This window comes from Paramisgurnus dabryanus, chromosome 14, assembly GCF_030506205.2.
Source record: "Paramisgurnus dabryanus chromosome 14, PD_genome_1.1, whole genome shotgun sequence".
NCBI classification, from domain to species: Eukaryota; Metazoa; Chordata; class Actinopteri; order Cypriniformes; family Cobitidae; genus Paramisgurnus; species Paramisgurnus dabryanus.
In genome coordinates, this window is record NC_133350.1 from 30,100,217 (window position 1) to 30,118,432 (window position 18,216).

An 18,216-nucleotide genomic window follows, 5' to 3' on the forward strand; every position below is an offset into this window, starting at 1 on the left:
CAAAGCGAGACTCAAAGCTCTGCTGTTGCATCTGGCTGGAGAAAAGGTACACGACATATATGACATGTTCGCCGAAGCAGCAGATAAATATGCAGACACAAAAACTAAGCTCACTAACTACTTTGCCCCAAAGAAAAACGTACAAAATGAAGTATGTGTATTCAGAAATGCAATGCAAAAGCCAGGGGAAAACTTAGACACATATAAAAATATTGAATAACCAATACATGCCACTGACACATGAAAACGCAGAAATACGTCACTTTAATGCTCAAAACATTTTGAGCTGAATTCAAATACAGTCTCATTCCTATCTTACCATATCTGCGCTACTCATCTGACCAATGGTGAGCTAGAACTGCTTCACTGCAGAAGCTGCCTTGAAGGCTCCGCTGAGGGCTTAAACAAGTAACAAGCATTTTGACTGGTCGTTTTTGTGAACCAATCATATTCTTTCTGCCCTCAGAACATGTTTGAGTAAGGAAAACTCCTATCTACGTTTCTCAATGTCAAGGATACTAACTTGGCAGGACTGGTCCTTACAAGTCACTTCCTTCAGAGACTAGGCGAGGCTCCTCTTTAGAATTTGGAGAACACATAAATGGAACAGGCTAGCAAGTGCACGTCATTGTGTCATTAAGTCAGTAAAAACGTGTGCTTTCGGCACTGCGCGCATAGGATTGTGGATGATTTGAGAGCGCGAAGAGTGCGAAGGATACACATTGGCTGTTTCTCAATGTCAAGGATACTACCTTGGCAGGACTGGTCCTTACAAGTCACTTCCTTCAGAGGCTAGGCTAGGCGAGGCTCCTCTTTAAAATTTGGAAAACACGTAAATGGAACAGGCTAGCAAGTGCACGTCATTGTGTCATTAAGTCAGTAAAAACGTGTGCTTTCGGCGCTGCGCGCATAGGATTGTGGGTGATTTGATAGCACGAAGAGCGTGAAGGATACAAATATGCATCCTTTCCTGTATATGGGATATTTCTCAAACGAAGGACTCAGTCCGTGGTGGCAATTCCGAGGATCCTCGACATTGGAACAGTCCTTCGACAGATGTCGATGACATAGCATCCTCGAAATTCTGGCATCCGAGGATCCTTCCTTGACATTGAGAAACAGCCAATATGTGTAAACAGCAGGGAGAAAACGCATACAATTTTAACTGAAATACTGTGGAAGAGTGCTGAAGTCGAAGAGCACTTGTTGCTTTCTGCAATTGTTTACTGAGACATTCTGACTGGTTTTTGGTTCCTGGACAAATTGTTGGATGATATGATTGAACCCTGAATCATCTGAGTGGATTCTTTTGGATAACTCTTTGTCACTTTTCTTACCATAAAACATCACACAGCTGACAAGGTGTGACAACTCGCGCTTTGCTCAGTTCAAATGATGGAGGGGGCGGTCTCCACTGTCCATTTGATCGAGGGCTTAGGGCAATCCATTTGAACCTACTTCAAGTGTTCCAGCAGTAGTGGGCACTCATACAGTGTAAGCAATGATGTACATCCTAATGAACGAGACTGAGGGAAGTTAGCAAGAGAAGGTCATAAAAAACGAACTGGAATAAAGGGCTGTTTGATAGTTTCCCCAGAGGATCTTCTAATGTGAGGGATACAATGACAACTTGTAAGTAATCCAGCCAATCCCAGCGCACATGACATTAACAGAGAAAGGTCAACCAATTGAAGGGCAGGTTGATCGTGCATTCATGAAGTAATGGCCTGAACGTTGAAATATTGCGCCAGAATTTATTTGAGAAAATGTATTTTCGCTAATGGTCGGGAATGCCTCTTTATAGAGTGTTTTGTATTATGTGCACCTCATCAGCGGTGTGTTGTATTATGCATGCGGCTAAACCAAGACGACAACGTGAAAAGAAACCTTGTTGCACAATTTGAGCAACACAGTGATTCAGATAGTTTTCTAGTAGTGTACTCTACCAAAAATCTAACAGTATGTTTGTTGAAATAGGTAAAAACTATGGCACTCTGAAATGACAAGACAAAACATACATTTTAATATTTTTATACACAAATGAAGTACTCTTTATTATGTTCTTTCTTTAAACCTCAAAAAACAAATCCACTCAGATCATGCATTTCTCTTCTTTAAACCTATTAGGAGTAAAGAACATTCATCAATAGCAATGATCGTTGATAGCTATCACCAACCATTCCATGATTCACGCTCAAAGAAACACATCAACACTCTCCATCGTGGTTCAAGAAACCCAACTCTTCTGAAACACATTTCCTAGTTTAAAACTATAGAAATGATCCCTGAAAGCATAGTCTTGACATCTCACTGCGCTTATCGAACACAACTTCAGAGAGATGATGAACCCCAGTGATGGTAAGTTATGGCTTGATGATTCTGAGAGGGACAAAAAAATTGTTAGTCGTAAACGAGTCTGGCTTGTAACCAGAGGGTTGCCAGTTCGAGTCTCACGGCTTGCAGGTTGTATTTTGGAGGGATTTTGCTGTTGCAAACAGATTTTCATGCCCTGCGTTCCAGTTCGTTTTTTATGACCATCCCTTGCTAACTTCCCTCAGTCTTGTTCATTAGGATGTACATCATTGCTTACATTGTATGAGTGCCCACTACTGCTGGAACACTTCCCACTGAGCAAAGCGTCTTAAAAAGACGTCATTTCGACGTCCAATGAGGAGCCAGAATGAAAGTTTTTATGACGTCTTTTTATGACCTGTTCTGAACATCCAAGATTGATGTCAAGGGGACCTACACGCAAAGTAAAACTATTTAAAATGTGGCCTTTTTAAACATTATATGTATATATATAATCTTTATATATGAATAAATGTTAATTTTTTTTGCTTATAGATAATTCCCAAATATACCAGTTCCACCTTAACTGTCTGCGTCTGCAATCTTGCTCGCTCTCTCTCTCTCAATTCAATTTCAATTTAAAGAACTTTATTGGCATGATTGTGTCACTTACAATATTGCCAAAGCATTATACATAAAACGAGAAACATACAATAACACAATATTAACAAACATTAAGGTGCAATTGAGCTCTCTCTCTCTCTCTCTCTCTCTCTCTCTCTCTCTCTCTCTCTCTCTCTCTCTCTCTCTCTCTCTCTCTCTCTCTCTCTCTCTCTCTCTCTCTCTCTCTCTCTTGCGCTCTCTCTACTCTCTCTCTCTCTCTCTCTCTCTCTCTCTCTCTCTCTCTCTCTCTCTCTCTCTCTCTCGCTCTCTCTATCGTTCAATTATTGAAGTGAAGTGAGGTGAACTTCACTCTCCCTCCCACACTTGCTCTCGCTGGATAATTGTTACATGTACATTCTCTAAAACAATGTCATCACCATTACAAAAAGTTGTTTTAACAAAGCATTGTTTTGAAGTAGGACCATACTGACTAAACAAACCAAATTCACTCTATTTTTGTCATTTCTACCTGCTCGTTTTTGAGAATTTACAAGATTCTGATGTTTTATGGAACATGTTTTGTCACCATCATGGTGATCAGTGTTTCCTTTAGTTGGGTAGTTTGACTCTTTTTTTATACTGTAGTGTGTGTGCTTGATGATGGTGTTTTTTAAAACACATTATTATTGCACCAAGCGTTTGTTACCAATGCAACTTACTTGTGGCTTCACATTACTTACATTGATGGTCAGAAGTGATGATATTACATAACTGAACTAACAACACAGATAAAACATCATAAATTAAGTTTAGAAGTAAACCTCGATCTCAGTTTTGTTTGGAGCTACAATGAACATACTTCGATGCATATTGCTGCCTACTGTAACTGAAAATGAAACCTCGTGGCTGTAATCAAAAATCTAAAGTCTAGATTTTTTTGACACATATGCAGACATCAAGAATCAGCTCATGAATCACAATGATGGTGATATTTCTAAATGTTGCAATGCATTGCACCAGCGTATTATAAAACTCATGAGTCCAGAGATTGTCACCACTGTTGCGATTCATGGGCTGATTCTTGATGTCTGCATATGTGACAATGAAATCTGGACTGTTAATTGTATATAAGCGCTTCCCAGTGGTGGTATGAACCTAAATAAGTTGGATGTGACACCTCAAATCAACTGAGAAATTGAGACAATACTACATGGTTTACAAAATGAATTTACGGACTATACATATGTGGTATTACTCTTGGTAAACTTTGAATGAAGTTGTAAGATCCACATGTGAGTTTTGTTTATAACAAATTTTCTTTGCAGCAAATAACATGCTTTAGCAAACACTCTTACAAAGACCAAACACTACTACAAAAAGTCAAAGAGTCAAACTACCCAACTAAAGGAATCACTGATCGTCATTATGGTGACAAAACATTTTCAATAAAACGTCAGCATATACATCTCTGTTAATTAAAGAGAGCGAGAGAGAGAGAGAGAGAGAGAGAGAGAGAGAGAGAGAGAGAGAGACAGCATTTAAGGTGGAACTTTATCTATGAGCAGTGCTATGTTTTTGAACACACATTCATATATAAAGATTACATTATTTTATCAGCTTTACAAAATTTTTCTACAAAAATACACGTGATGTTTATGTTTTTTGACTCAGAACTCATAGACCACATTTGTATAAAATGTTTTTGTATTGATTTCCCGAACCCCTTTTGGACGTCTACCTGACGTCCAAGAGGGGTCATAGTCAGACGTCCAGATACTGTACCTGATCTGCACGTTTTATAGACGTACAGATAAGGGCCTGGACCAACCGACCTCATATAGACATGATCTGCACGTCGGGGAGACGTCTCATGTTTGGTGGGTTGAAGTAGGTTCAAATGGATTGCCATAAGCCCTCGATCACATGGACAGTGGAGACCGCCCCCTCCATCATTTGAACTGTGCAAAGCGCGAGTTGTCACACCTTGTCAGCTGTGTGTTGTTTTATGGTAAGAAAAGTGACAAAGAGTTATCCAGAAGAATCCACTCAGATGATTCAGGGTTCAATCATATCATCCAACAATTTGTCCAGGAACCAAAAACCAGTCAGAATGTCTCAGTAAACAATTGCAGAAAGCAACAAGTGCTCTTCGACTTCAGCACTCTTCCACAGAATTTTAGTTAAAATTGTATGCGTTTCTTCCCTGCTGTTTACACATATTGGCTGTTTCTCAATGTCAAGGAAGGATCCTCGGATGCCAGAATTTCGAGGATGCAATGTCATTGACATCTGTCGAAGGACTGTTCCAATGTCGAGGATCCTCAGAATTGCCACCACGGACTGAGTCCTTCGTTTGATAAATATCCCATATACAGGAAAGGATGCATATGTGAATCCTTCACGCTCTTTGTGCTATCAATTCACCCACAATCCTATGCGCGCAGCGCTGAAAGCACACGTTTTACTGACTTAATGACACAATGACGTGCACTTGCTAGCCTGTTCCATTTAGGTGTTTGCCAAATTCTAAAGAGGAGCCTCCCCGAGGACCAGTCCTGCCAAGTTAGTATCCTTGACATTGAGAAACAGCCATACATTCTGCTTTACAGTCATGCACGCACTCTCTGTGCAAGCCCTAACTTAAAGGGGCAATACCCATTTTTAAAGAGCACCAATTATGCTAATAAATTAGCACGTTAGCACGTTATTGTAATATCCCATAGTACATACATGTTATTAAAACTTGAACTAATGCACTGTGAGTCTTATAAATTGCTTACATACCTCACCGATTTCTGCATGTCTGGAAAACGCTCGGTTTAGTTCCTGTCTCCGCCTCCCAAAATGTCTAGTGTATTCGGATTGGTCAGATGACTACTCAACTGTTATTGGTCAACTGGGTTCGGCGTGTGTTTGAAAGGTTACGCCCCTGACTACACGTGGATTTTCCGGTTCTGACTGAGAGTCACAGGCAACGTAAACAAGCGCTATATTTCTCTATAAACGATGGTGTCTGTACTGCCTTACCACTTCAAGCTCGATCCAGAGAGTTCAGACGGCCGTTACGATATAAACGATCTCCGTCAATGAACACGATTGGATTTAACTTTTTTAGGTGTCCTTAGCTCTGCCAGAATGCTAAACGAAGACGAAAATGTGTTGCAAAGACATCCAAAAGGTAATTATAATGTACTACATTACTTTGCAAACTATATGGAAACACCAAATGTAGCACATAGAAGGTTTTATTTGAAATTATTATAAAACTATTTCACTTATTAACATTATTTTACTATAGTAAACTTTATTATAAAATACTGCTTACATACTATATTACTGTGCAAACTATATGGAAACACCAAATGTAGCACATAGAAAGTATTTGTTGAAATGATTATAAAACTATTTCACTTATTAACATTATTTTACTATTGTAAACTTTATTATAAAAGACTGTTACATACTATATTACTGTGCAAACTATATGGAAACACCAAATGTAGCACAAAGAAAGTATTAATTGAAATGAATGTTCTACATTATTTCACTATGGTAAAGTTTATTATGAAAAACTGCTTACTTATAAGTGCTATGTTTTTACTTATTAGGTTTTAAGGAGAATGCAACAGGTTCCAGGGCCTCTTACCTGCGTGATTCATCATCCAGGTTTTGCACAAATTGTCTAAATCCCTACACACAGAACATTTATTGTACCGACTATAAGCCTTTGAGGTGCAGGACTAGAGTAAGTTTTATTACATTTTTAAACCAATAACACTAAAGTATCATTATAGTAACAAAGTACCCAAAAGAACAAAAGATGCAACTTTAAAGAAAATATAATAGTCAGTCAAAAGTTTTTTTTTATTTATTACAAATATATATTTAAATGTTAAACAATATACAAATAAACATACTTTAGTAACCATATTGTGCTCTTGTTTCAAAAATTGTTCAATTCATTTCTTACAGCTATCTATTCAGATAAATGGCATATCAAAGCTTTGTCAGCTGGTGCTATCTAAGACGACACTATAAGGTTATCATCCTGTCGTGTGTTGTTCTCCAGATACGCTTGGAGCTTCCTGATCAGATCGGTCACAATTTTGGCTTTCAACGACCCCTGCACTGAAGATGGCATGCAATCACGTCCTCCTTTGAAGGTCTCTCAAACTGTGATGCCAGGTCCATTGGAATCGGGGTTTCCTTCAGCTTATCTTCAAATACCTCATCAAACACAAGCCTGATCACATCCTCCACATAACTGTAGAAATATTGCGGTCAATTAATCTTTTGTTTTGATCATTTATTTCCCTGCTTCATACATTAAGTTTTTAATTATAAATGTATTTGAAATAAAACATTACTGCTTACGGTATGTCATTTGTGTGTTTTGGGAACATAGCCTTGTACTTTCCCTCTCCTGCTTTTGTTACGGCTTGGTGACATTGTAATGGATGGCTGCAAGGTACAAATACCTGTAAAATATAAACAAGCAATTAATTTATTGTAAAAGTAAATACTACTTTATTTAACACAGTTACTAAAATACTTAAATGAGAAAATCAATTTTTTTTGCTGCAAATCTGAAATCTCAGGCTACGGACGGCAAAGGCATCCACTGATGATGATGATGGAAACATTGTGAAACGATGCTACTGCCTGGGTTCCTATTATTATGCAGAGAAAAAAAACTTTGTCATCATCAGTTATACATTTAAGACTGGTAGTGGTTTCACTAGGTAAATACATAATATGTGTTAAACACCTTTGCTCCTCATATGCCAGTCTGACTCCTTGTACTGTGTGTAATGATGTTGCATGTTTGCATACAGTGTAGAAGGATGTGTCCAGCTGCGAATCTATGATATAGACAAATAAAACAAACATGTCAAAAAGAAATATTATAACAATAGAGTACAACGACTATAAATCGTTAGACTATTCATTAAAACGTAAATGTATTACATATTACATGGCCCAACATTAGCAACACATATTACGTGTTTACTTCGTTTCAAAATCTAAGAAAGCTTCAAGTAAATACAACAGTAAAATACACATAACTTTAAACAAATCATCTGTACTTAGAGTTTCTTGAGTTTGATCATGAGAACAAATTTTACCGGTAACAGTTTAGCTGGCATTTGTATTTGTATTTATCTTAGCAACTTAGCAAGTTTGTAAACATGTCTAAACCAACATCGATAAAAAAAACGAAAGCCTGCATAATTCAACATACACGTGTGTAAATATGGTACGTTGTTTATGAAATACAGTATTACAACACAAAACAATTAGCTTGCAAGCTTAGCTCTACACGCACATTATGTTAATCTCCGGTTACCGGTTACGTAATGTCACACCCCGAGGCGGACACAAATAGACTAAAGGGTCACACCCCCCCTTAACTCCTCCACCTCGAGGAGTTTCCCAAGACCACCCCAATGACCAGACAGACGAGTATACTACTATTAAAACAGACTTTATTAAATATTTAAAAAGGGAAAAGGGGGAAGGGAAAAAGGGAAACTTAAAACTAATATGGCTCTTCTTTGCCTCCAGGGCCACTTGGGGCAAAGACTGGGGACCGGGGCTCTGGCCCAGCAATCCGTGGCGCGCTCCGCTTCTCCTGGAGGCAGAATCAAACACAGTCAGACCAGGGTAAGTACTCCTTTGCTACTCACAGTACTGGGGGATCCTCGTTCCCACACAGAGCTTCACTGATGCAGGTAGGTAGTTGCTATAATCACAGCACCGGTTTATCCCACAAGTTGTGTTACTCACAGTGCCGGGGGATCCTCGTTCCCACACAGAGCTTCACTGGTTCAGGTAGGTAGTTGCTGTAAGCACAGTACAGGTTTAGTTCACAGGTGGCGTTACTCACAATGCCGGGGGATCCTCGTTCCCACACAGAGCTCCACTAGTTCAGGTAGGTAGTTACTATAAGCACAGCACAGGTTTATTTCACAGGTTGCATTACTCACAGTGCCGGGGGATCCTCGTTCCCACACAAAGCTTCACTGGTTTCAGGTAGGTAGTTGCTATAAGCACAGAACAGGTTTATTTCACAGGTTGCGTTACTCACAGTGCCGGGGGATCCTCGTTCCCACACAGAGCTCCACTAGTTCAGGTAGGTAGTTGCTATAAACACAGCACAGGTTTATTTCACAGGTTGCATTACTCACAGTGCCGGGGGATCCTCGTTCCCACACAAAGCTTCACTGGTTTCAGGTAGGTAGTTGCTATAAGCACAGAACAGGTTTATTTCACAGGTTGCGTTACTCACAGTGCCGGGGGATCCTCGTTCCCACACAAAGCTTCACTGGTTTCAGGTAGGTAGTTACTATAAGCAAAGAACAGGTTTACTTCACAGGTTACGTTACTCACAGTGCCGGGGGATCCTCGTTCCCACACAAAGCTTCACTGGTTTCAGGTAGGTAGTTGCTATAAGCACAGAACAGGTTTATTTCACAGGTGGCGTTACTCACAGTGCCGGGGGATCCTCGTTCCCACACAAAGCTTCACTGGTTTCAGGTAGATAGTTACTATAAGCACAGAACAGGTTTATTTCACAGGTTACGTTACTCACAGTGCCGGGGGTTCCTCGTTCCCACACAAAGCTTCACTGGTTTCAGGTAGGTAGTTGCTACATACAGTGGATTTTGCTACAGTGTCAGTGTACCGTATTCCTTCGCCCTTCCAGTATGGCTGTCCGGGCGTCGTGGGGACTAGTGAGTCCGATGACCAGAGCCGAACGCTTCCCAAACTCCCCCTCCTTCTTCCACGACCGGGGTCACGAGCTGGGGCGAACTTTCGCCGAGGCTCCGTTCACCACAAGCTTCTGTTGACGAGGTCAGTACACACACCGTTACGACCCACAATCCGCACGGTACACACTTGATACTACTCACTGTGTTCTACCACTGTCTGTTCTGTGTACAAACGAAGCTCTCGTTGTCACACCCCGGGCACAGGGCTTGGTTTTCTCTCTCTCTGTAGGACTCAGGCCACAACGGATGTCGTCCTCTCGTGACTCGTCGGAGGCTCGGCAGTTTGGACGCTACAAGCACAGCATATACACAACAAGTAAAGCGTAAACACCATCAATCAGTGAAACTCACCCACAGCACTCTTATACAATTTCACGTGAATTTTAGAGCGTCCTTGCCACCTGACTACGACGACCTCGAGAGGATGGTTGGGTAACAACTGGATCACAATAGAGGGAGAGATATGTGATGTTCACAGGCCCGGCGTGTTGGTTATCACTCCCCTGGCTCACCTGCACTTCCTTTTTCCCACAGGGCCACTGACTTACTGGTAAACGGTGCGTTGTCCGTGCTTCCGGTCAACCCGCGGCTCACCCACGCTTTCCTCTCCAGTGGGGCCAGGGACCTCAAGAAACACAAAAAGCACACACCAGGACAACTCTTCATACAAGTTATGTACAGATAAGTACCACCACGGTTACTCACGCTTTGTTTCCAATAACCTCGGTTCACTGCGTTCTTGATGGCTCTGTGTCCACTCTTTCTCACTGAAACTCCACAATATTCCTTCGTCAGCTGATTGTCTCTTTCTCTCTTCCACAGGAGAGCGATCCAACCAGCGTGGTCCGTCTGCAAAGCAGAAAACACAGCGTACACAAAGTACACCACCAGCACCGGTGTAGTGTCCCTTTAATTAGTTCCACAGCCCCGTCCTTCTCGCCTCTTCTGGCAGCCGCACTCTTTCCTTACACCATAAGTGTTTTTAGCGGATCAACGGCGCCCTTCGGCTCCTCCAGGGACGGGGCATGTGTTTGCATTTGCCCAAGGCATAAAGGGACTCCCACCCGAAAACCAACCTCTTCTTTGTGCTTCCTTGGCCCTTTTTATATGGCTTGCCTTCACCTTCACCTCTAATCACAGGTTGCTCCATTTAATTTGCCACACCTGTTGCTCATTCCCTCGTCATCAGCGTTGGCAGGGAAACCAGGAAGCAAAACTGATTAAAAATCGGGCCCGGGCGGAAACCATCTTCGCGGAACCTTTCTCCGCCACTTTTGGTTCCCGCCCTCCCATAGTCACCTGGTGACAGTAATGTACAGTAAAAGGCAAATAATAAACATGAATACTTACAGTCTGTGATCCAGAAGTGCACAGTAATCCAACTTTCAAGAGGAGACGTCGCGCAAATCCAGCTTCGGTTCATGAGAAGCAGTTATTGTGAAAACTCCGTGAACAACTTCTGACTGGATTTTTCCGGAACCGTATTAAACATGATGTCCTCTGTGGAAGTCCATAAAGTGCTATTTTTCCCTCGCATCTAAAGAGACAGCGTCTACTCGAGAGATTTAATCGCTTAAACGATGAAACAAGAGTTTGCAAACAGAGTAAAAGCAGGGACTCACAACCTCCGCCATTTTAGCTCTCTTCTGACTCGGCGCTCCCCACCCCCGTCTTTGAGGGCGTACCCAAGCAAAGCAGAGAGGGCTGAACTATGATAATGTTGGTCTTATCTACATCACTAATCCCAGGAAGTAAACTGTTGCCTACAATCCGAGTGTTTTTTGTAGTCCTCGAACGTTAGAGACGATAACTCGCGTCATCGTTTTCTTTGAGGTATGTACTTTTTGAATATCGTTAGCATGTACTAATGCACACTTACACACAAAAGGATGTTTAAAAACGTGTATCCCATAATAGGTGCTCTTTAAAGTAGCGCTTACTAAATGTTAATTTGGGATAAAAATGACGGGGGTTACACAAACAATACAGCTTTTCTTAATTGCTAAAAATATATAGTTGAAACCATCAATTGTTTTCTCAAAACCTTAAACACCAATTCAAATTTACAAAAAACTCCCCACAGGACCATGTTCTACACAGTAAAACTCCCAGTGTTAAATTAACACTGCTGGGAGCATATATGGTCCCACTCTACAGAGTGTTAAATTTACACTGAATCAGTGTTAAAATTAATGAGATAATGAAGTGATGATTAAGACATTAATGGTGAACACCTGCTGGTCATTCTGTGTCAAATTAACTTCATTTTAGAATTGTTCATGTCTCTAAGTTTTTCTTTTATTTTTCTGGAGAAAGTAATACTAAAATAATGAAAAAGGTCAAAATATTAAATGCAATAGATATATAAAAACTGCTGTGTGTATATATGATTCTATCTTACAGAGTTTTAAAAAGTTACACTGAAGCAGAGTAAAAAGCTGCAATCTTTCACTTTTGCCTCTCTATCATCATCTCTGTTTGAAACCCAAACTTACAACTTTGTTGTAGAGCTATTTTGTAGACGATGATAAGTTTAACTTCTAAACAACTGTTGTCAGAAAAAATAAAAGTGCTCAACTATTCCAGCATCCACACATGTGATTTAGTAGACAAATCTTTTTTCTGATACGATGTAATCACAAGTCAAATGGATATTTATCACAAAAATTATCACAATAAATCTCCAGTTTGTGTTTTAGATTCATTTGAAGTCACCATTATTGTGATTAGTGTTTCCTTTAGTTAGGTGTTTGTCCCTTGACCTTCATTAAACTAACTCTCCAATATTAGCAATTGCAACAGTGTTTCAATAAAAGCACTTGTTTGTTGCTTGATGTAGAAAAAATCTTATCAACCCACCTAAAATTGCTTGTTTTAAAAATATTAATATATGATATGATATGAAAAAGGTAAAGAAAAAAGCATAAAAAATGTTTCTCTATGCAAATGACACAGTTTTGGATAAGGGTGCTTTGATTCTATAGTTTTTTTTTTTTTTTTTTTTTTTTAGAGAGACTTCATGACTTCGGATACAAATCTCAACAATGGTGACAGTAAATGGTAAGAAAGTTGCACAACTGTGTCATGTTGCAATGCATGATGGGAGTTATGAAAGAGTTTTCTACAATCCTGGTACCCAGCATGCATTGCGGCATGAAGCTTTGTTGTTGATTGTCACCATGGTTGAGTTTTATAGGGTGATTGTTGATGTCATGAAGCTTTGTTGTTGATTGTCACCATGATTGTGTTTTATAGGGTGATTGTTGATGTCTCAGGGTGTCCGACTGAAACCACAGATTAGATTTGTGTAAAAAAATTAACTTTTAAGGGTATGGATTTACAGCATAGGAACATCACAGGTTTGACTGAACATAAAAAAATGTAATTTACATTCAGTGTTTTTTTTAATTTGAGATCAGTGAATCACAATATTTAACAACTACTGTAGCACACCAACAGTTTATAACTTCTTCTGTGTCACCTCCATCTGCTCCAACAGATGTGTTTAATAAACACAATGAACAAAAGAAGGCCAACTCTGATCTTCAAGACTCAAGTGCCCAACTAATGGAAACACTAATCGGGACAATGGTGACTCACTTTATTAACCAGAAATACAGCTGTTGTATAGAGATTAAACTTATCATCCATGTAACTCTACAAGCAAGTTGTAACTTTAAGTTTCAAACAGAGATGATGATAGAGAGGCAAAAGTTAAAGATGGCAGCTTTTTACTCTGCTTCAGTGTAACTTTTTAAAACTCTGTAAGATAGACTCATATATACACACTGCAGTTTTTATATATCTATTGCATTTAATATGTTGACCTTTTTCATTATTTTAGTATTACTTTCTCCAGAAAAATAAAATAAAAACTTAGAGACAGGAACAATTCTAAAATTAAGTTGATTTGACATGAAATGACCAGCAGGTGTTCACCATTAATGTCTTAATCATCACTTCATTACCTCATTAACTTCAACACTGATTCAGTGTAAATTTAACACCCTGTAGAGTGGGACCATATATGCTCCCAGCAGTGTTAATTTAACACTGGGAGTTTTACTGTGTATCTTTTGATCTCAAATAATAAACCCACTCAGATCATGCACTTCTCTTCTTTAAACCTATTAGGAAAAAAGAACATTCATCAATAGTAATGATCGTTGATAGCTATCACCAACCATTCCTTGATTCACACTCAAAGAAACACATCAACGCTCTTCATCGTGGTTCAAGAAACCCAACTCTTTTGAAACACATTTCCTAGTTTAAAACTATAGAAATGATCTCTGAAAGCATAGTCTTGACATCTCACTGAGCTTACCGAACACAACTTCAGAGAGACGATGAACCTCAATGACAGTAAGTTGTGGCTTGATGATTCTGAGAGGGACAAATTGCGCAGAAACACAAACTATAAAACCTTTCAGCATGGACTGTAGTTAATGAATGGATTTGTGCAAATCTGTTAATAACAATACACTATTTATAGTATTAAGGAAACAAAGGTGGCATGGGCAGTCTTAGCCTATTCGTAAGAGAGTCGGGCTTGTAATCCGAGAGTTGTCAGTTCAAATCTCGGAGCCTTCAAGTTGCAACTGGTTGCCAGTTGGATTTTGGCAGGATTTTGCTGTCATGGACAGATTTCTAAGTTATGCAACAAAACCCTCGGATAACGACCAAATCGGAGCTTGATGCAGTCACCAAAGGTCTTTTAGTATTTTTCAGCAACGTGATTCAAACCTGTGTCGAGCTATCACAGATGCCACAATATTTTCAAACCTGTTTGAAAGTATCCCTAGAGGATCTCGTAATAGGGTTGTTTGAGATGCAGCTTGCCTTGCTGAAATTCAGACTAGAGCAGACGGCTGCAGTGAGGGGATGAGTGAAAAAATAGCTTTAAGTCAGACACTTCACCAATCTCGCAGTCCAGTAGACTACAAACGTCAGCAGAGGCAGAGATCACGTTCGCATATTTTATCACGAATTAAATAGATGCAACTTAAATACCAATAAATGCATTTACATAAAGATGTTTATGAGGAGAATCAACGAAGGTGAACTGTTTGTTACTGGAAAAGGTTACTTAGTAAATGTTGGGATGAATAAATCTAAGTCTAGTGGTAATACAAATTAGTTTCTGTTGTGTGAAATGTAAACAGCTCACAGTACAAATAATTAAACACCAATACAAAAGTTTACAGGAATTCATTAAAAATATTAATGTCATAGAAAAGAACAATTTAATTAATATAAAAACTACTTCAGGAATTAGAGTTTTTAGAATTCAGCTGACATCCCCGGGCAAATGGGCATTAAGCTGTGTCATCAGCAAGTCATCCTTGTCTCATCTCAAACAAGCCTAATGTCAGCGACAAAATGACAACTTGTAAGTAATCCAGACAATCCCAGCGCAGATGGTATTAACAGAGAAAGGTCAACCAATTGAAGGGCAGGTTGATTGTGCATTCATGAAGTAATGGCCTGAACGTTGAAATATTGCGACAAAATTTATTTGAGAAAATGTATTTTTCGCTGATGGTCGGAAACGCCTCTTTATAGAGTGTTTTATATTATGTGCACCTCGTCAGCTGTGTGTTCTATTATGCATGCGGCTAAACCAAGACAACAACGTGAAAAGAAACCTTGTTGCACAATTTGAGCAACACGGTGATTCAGATAGTTTCCTAGTAGTGTACTCTACCAAAAATCTAGCATTATGTTTGTTGAAATAGGCAAAAATTATGGCACTCTGAGATGACAAGACAAAAAAACAGACATTTTTATATTTGTTTACACAAATGAAATACTCTTTATTATGTTCTTTCTTTAAACCTCAAAAAACAAACCCACTCAGATCATGCATTTCTCTTCTTTAAACCTAATAGGATTAAAGAACATTCATCAACAGTACTGATCTGTGATAACTACCACTAACCATTCCTTGATTCATGCTCAGAGAAACACATCAACACTCTTCATCGTGGTTCAAGAGACCCAACTCTTCTGAAACACATTTCCTAGTTTAAAACTATAGAAATGATTCCTGAAAGCATAGTCTTGACATCTCACTGCGCTTATCGAACACAACTTCAGAGAGACAATGAACCCCAGTGATCGTAAGTTGTGGCTTGATGATTCTGAGAGGGACAAAAAAATTCTTAGTCGTAAAAGAGTCTGGCTTGTAACCAGAGGGTTGCCAGTTCGAGTCTCACAGCCTGCAGGTTGTATTTTGGAGGGATTTTGCTGTTGCAGACAGATTTTCATGCCCTGCGTTCCAGTTTGTTTTTTATGACCTTCCCTTGCTAACTTCCCTCAGTCTTGTTCATTAGGATGTACATCATTGCTTACATTGTATGAGTGCCCACTACTGCTGGAACACTTGAAGTAGGTTCAAATGGATTGCCCTAAGCCCTCGATCACATGGACAGTGGAGACCGCCCCATCCATTATTTGAACTGTGCAAAGCGCGAGTTGTCACACCTTGTGAGCTGTGTGTTATTTTATGGTAAGAAAAGTGACAAAGAGTTATCCAGAAGAATCCACTCAGATGATTCAGGGTTCAATCATATCATCCAACAATTTGTCCAGGAACCAAAAACCAGTCAGAATGTCTCAGTAAACAATTGCAGAAAGCAACAAGTGCTCTTCGACTTCAGCACTCTTCCACAGTATTTCAGTTAAAATTGTATGCGTTTTCTCCCTGCTGTTACACATATTGGCTGTTTCTCAATGTCAAGGAGGATCCTCGGATGCCAGAATTTCGAGGATGCTATGTCATCGACATCTGTCAAAGGACTGTTCCAATGTCGAGGATCCTCGGAATTGCCACCACGGACTGAGTCCTTCGTTTGAGAAATATCCCATATACAGGAAAGGATGCATATGTGTATTCTTCACGCTCTTCGTGCTATCAAATCACCCACAATCCTATGCGCGCAGCGCCGAAAGCACACGTTTTTACTGACTTAATGACGTGCACTTGTTAGCCTGTTCCATTTACGTGTTTTCCAATTTCTAAAGAGGAGCCCCGCCTAGCCTCTGAAGGAAGTGACTTGTAAGGACCAGTCCTGCCAAGTTAGTATCCTTGACATTGAGAAACAGCCATACATTCTGCTTTGCAGCCATGCACGCACTCTCTGTGCGAGCCCACACTTAAAGGGGCAATACCCATTTTTAAAGTAGTGCTTACTAAATGTTCATTTGGGATAAAAATGACATCGGTTACACAAACAATACAGCTTTTCTGAATTGCTAAAAATACATAGTTGAAACCATCACTTGTTTTCTCAAAACCTTAAACACCAATTCAAATTTACAAAAAACTCCCCACAGGACCATGTTCTACATTTTGATCTCAAATAATAAACCCACTCAGATCATGCACTTCTCTTCTTTAAACTTATTAGGAATGAAGAACATTCATCAATAGTAATGATCGTTGATAGCTATCACCAACCATTCCATGATTCACGCTCGAAGAAACACATCAACACTCTCCATCGTGGTTCAAGAAACCCAACTCTTTTGAAACACATTTCCTAGTTTAAAACTATAGAAATGATCTCTGAAAGCATAGTTTTGACATCTCACTGCGCTTACCGAACACAACTTCAGAGAGACGATGAACCTCAATGACAGTAAGTTGTGGCTTGATGATTCTGAGAGGGACAAATTGCGCAGAAACACAAACTATAAAACCTTTCTGCATGGACTGTAGTTAATGAATGGATTTGTGCAAATCTGTTAAGAACAATGAGTTATTTATAGTATTTAGGATACAACGGTGGCATGGGCAGTTGTTGTCTAGTTGTAAGAGAGTCTGGCTTGTAACCCGAGGGTTGCCAGTTCAAGTGGTTGCAACTGGTTGCATTTTGGAGGGATTTTGCTGTTGTAGACAGATTTTCATGCCCTGCGTTCCAGTTCGTTTTTTATAACCTTCCCTCGCTAATTTCCCTCAGTCTCGTTCACTCGGATGTACATCATTGCAAAAATTTGTCCAGTAACCAAAAACCAGTCAGAATGTCTCAGTAAACAATTGCAGAAAGCAACAAGTGCTCGTATTGGTTAGTCAATTGTTTTTCCTATTTTCTTACCATTGTCGCTTGGGATTGGGGTTAGAACAACTTTCTCTTACATAAAATGACATCCTCACCCCAACCCGTTTAAATTTCTGACAAATATACGTATAAACCAATGCCATTCTAACCCAAACCCAACTTTATCCTTGCGCAAAAACAGTTTAAGAATCTGACGAAAACCAAAAATCTAAACCCAATCCCAAACCACAATGGTTTGAAAAATGAAAAATAATGAATAACCAATACTTTCCCCTGACACGTGAAAACGCAGAAACTCGTCACTTAAATGCTCAAAACATTTTAAGCTGATTTTAAATACAGTCTCATTCCTATCTTACCATATCTGCGCTACTCATCTGACCAATGGTGAGCTAGAACTGCTTCACTGCAGAAGCTGCCTTGAAGGCTCCGCTGAGGGCTTAAACAAGTAACAAGCATTTTGATTGGTCGTTTTTGTGAACCAA

The 18,216-nt window shown here is 39.6% G+C and overlaps 4 non-coding genes across 4 annotated transcripts; all 4 read right to left on the reverse strand.

The window, feature by feature from the left end:
- Positions 1-2,087: 2,087 nt before the first annotated feature.
- LOC135719589 (small nucleolar RNA U3) lies at positions 2,088-2,301 on the reverse strand. The gene has a single exon (XR_010521218.1). It is a non-coding gene; the product is annotated as a small nucleolar RNA U3 (small nucleolar RNA).
- An 11,461-nt stretch (positions 2,302-13,762) lies between these two features.
- LOC135719593 (small nucleolar RNA U3) lies at positions 13,763-13,976 on the reverse strand. Its single transcript, XR_010521221.1, has one exon. It is a non-coding gene; the product is annotated as a small nucleolar RNA U3 (small nucleolar RNA).
- Positions 13,977-15,519: 1,543 nt separating this feature from the next.
- Positions 15,520-15,733, reverse strand: LOC135719577 (small nucleolar RNA U3). Its single transcript, XR_010521207.1, has one exon. It is a non-coding gene; the product is annotated as a small nucleolar RNA U3 (small nucleolar RNA).
- Positions 15,734-17,040: 1,307 nt separating this feature from the next.
- On the reverse strand, positions 17,041-17,254 carry LOC135719600 (small nucleolar RNA U3). Its single transcript, XR_010521227.1, has one exon. It is a non-coding gene; the product is annotated as a small nucleolar RNA U3 (small nucleolar RNA).
- Between the last annotated feature and the right edge of the window lie 962 nt (positions 17,255-18,216).